General features: G+C 38.1%; 2 protein-coding genes across 2 annotated transcripts in view; one reads left to right on the plus strand and one right to left on the minus strand.

Annotated features, from left to right (window-relative positions):
• The window catches only part of parp16 (poly(ADP-ribose) polymerase family member 16), a 13574-nt gene extending 12072 nt beyond the window's left edge, over positions 1-1502 (minus strand). Inside the window, exon 1 of the mRNA XM_015393496.1 lies at positions 1377-1502. The gene's annotated coding sequence lies outside the window, so the exon portion shown is untranslated. The remainder of the gene's footprint in view (positions 1-1376) is intronic.
• The window catches only part of LOC107096718 (secretory carrier-associated membrane protein 5-like), a 16503-nt gene continuing 14450 nt past the window's right edge, over positions 382-2434 (plus strand). Inside the window, exon 1 of the mRNA XM_015393497.1 lies at positions 382-573. The gene's annotated coding sequence lies outside the window, so the exon portion shown is untranslated. The remainder of the gene's footprint in view (positions 574-2434) is intronic.

Raw genomic sequence — 2434 nt, forward strand, 5'->3', positions numbered from 1 at the left:
ATTATTATGAATATATTAATATACCCCCCTGGAATGTTTATTTGTTTATATATTGTATACGGTATTGTTGACTTTAAGTGAAATGATAATAAATAAATAAAAATCAGTGTTTTTGCCATTGTAATTTTACAAATGGCGTCTCACGGCTGATAAGGAAGTAGATCCCAAGAGGCAGCCAATCAGGGCGGACTATTGAAATAAGGGATTTGGATGAAATTTGTAAGAGGGCGGGGTTTGGGCAAACATTCCTGCTTTCTGATTGGTCATTTCGGTCTACAGAAAATCCCGCCTCTTTCCCAGCAGGTCCTGGCGCGCGGTCTGTCCGCCGTGTACCACGCAGGAGAGGGAGGGGGGGAGTAGGGGCGTAAAAAAAAAGGACCACTTGTCACGTGACCGCCCCTGACTCCCAGCTCCATCATTTAGAGGAAAAACGACACAAAGATAAATCTGTGTTTCTGAGCAGCTTTATATATAATTTCATCTTTTCATCGGTGGATGTTAGCAGAGCGGAAATCATAGGATGAAATTAAACCAAACAGGATTATAGCATCATTCCCGGATTGCAAACAGGAGGTAAGGCCATTTTCATTCATTAGACGCCCAGATCACAGGAAGGAGGGAAACAGATTGATGAGAAAAGGCGGATTCTGGTCGCAGCTTAAAAAAAATGCTGTAAACGTGCAGAGCGTTCAGCCCATGGACGTTTGGATGATGATGATGATGGTGGTGATAAAGAAGCAGCTAAGAGGCACCGTGACTCACAGGCTGAAGGACGCTCCTCCATCGGCTGTGATCACGATGCACCGCGTCCTCCTGCTGCTGCTGCTGCTGCATCACCGCCACCCGCTGAATCAGACCTACATCTNTGATCATTTATTGAACAGTTTGGTATAGTTTCATTTTTAAAGTACTTTAAGAAGTTTCAGTTCTGAATATGATCGGACTTTTCCTCTAACCAAACCATGCTATATTTGATGTTGCCATCTTTCTACCTGATTTCAGAATTTAAAGTGGAAGTAATTTTCTACAGAAGATATAAAACTTTATACCATGTTTACCTGCTGTTGTTTAACTGCAATCTAAACGACCAAGACACATTTTTAAACATAAATGAAAACTCCAAGCTCAGCGCTAAACACTAATATTTAAATCCTGCCTTTAGTTTTCTGTTTGTTTTTTAACCAGAGGCTGATAGTTATCAGGAAGCTAGCTGGTTAGCATTAGCTGCGACATAAATAACTTCCTCAATTGAATGATATTAATGAGGAATATAAACACACCGAAATCCTGTTATCTGATTTAAATGCATGGAAAAACATCCGCTTTGTGGTAAATATGTTTAAAGGCGACATGGTTTGTGTAATAACTGGCCTTACCTGGCTTAAGTCTTGCTCAACTCATAACACCACAGTAAAGGGAAAAGCTAACAAACGTTAGCTTGATTACTGGTGCGTTCAAGGGCAGTTCGGATTTTTTGGGACACCAATCCAAATCAGAGTTGAGAAGGGAAAATAACCCACGAAATCAAAATATATATAATCCAGGAAGTAACATGTTTGTTGAAAATTGCATTAGCTATTCTTTAATGAACTGAAGCTTAATGAAGATATTTGTATATTTAAACTCGCTCCTTCAAGTTAAAGCATTAGAATGTGGCAGATCCGAGGGCGCGCAAAGGGAGCGCGCACAGCAGTAAAACATTCTTCCCTCTTCACCTCCGCCAAGGAGGTTAAGTTTTTAGGGGAGTTGTTCTCTATTTGTCTTCCTGTGATAACTTGAACATTTATAACCGGATTTTAATAATTTATTTTTTTACTAAAAGTGCACCTTAATCCAAGAAAAAAAAAAAATACAAACAACAAAAAACAACAAACAAGTGACAAAAAGTATTTATTGCAGAAACAATAAATTAACTTTTGGTGTGTTTACAATATCTTTAATTTGGGAAATGTGTTTAACAAATGATTACACACTTGCTTGAACTGTGTTCCATAAAGAGAGGTCAACTGCGGAAACTAAATCAATGATATATGATATAACAGAAATATTACTTTATACATTAATGTGGAACTATTTTATTCTTTTTTTATTCAAACACTAACACCACTCACCCTGTTATTCCTAAATAAATTTAGGTGTTTAAAGGAGAACTTTGGTCACATTCAGAATTCAGACTCCTGAAAGTACGTTAAATATGAAATCATTACATCCTGTTCAATTAAAGATTCAGTGTTTTAATTAAGAGTAATTTTCATGTGAATGTGCTTTACTGGAGGCATCCATTTTTGTCTAGGAACACTACTGCCACCTACTGGTTTGTGACGTCACGGTGCGGTATCGGCTGTTGATCAAGTCCCAGTGCTGTATCTGGTGTTTGTCACAACGCGCTATTATCCAAGTCATCTTGAAAACATTCTTCTTCCAAATATTGGAA

This window comes from Cyprinodon variegatus, unplaced genomic scaffold, assembly GCF_000732505.1.
Source record: "Cyprinodon variegatus isolate N-32 unplaced genomic scaffold, C_variegatus-1.0 Scaffold645, whole genome shotgun sequence".
NCBI classification, from domain to species: Eukaryota; Metazoa; Chordata; class Actinopteri; order Cyprinodontiformes; family Cyprinodontidae; genus Cyprinodon; species Cyprinodon variegatus.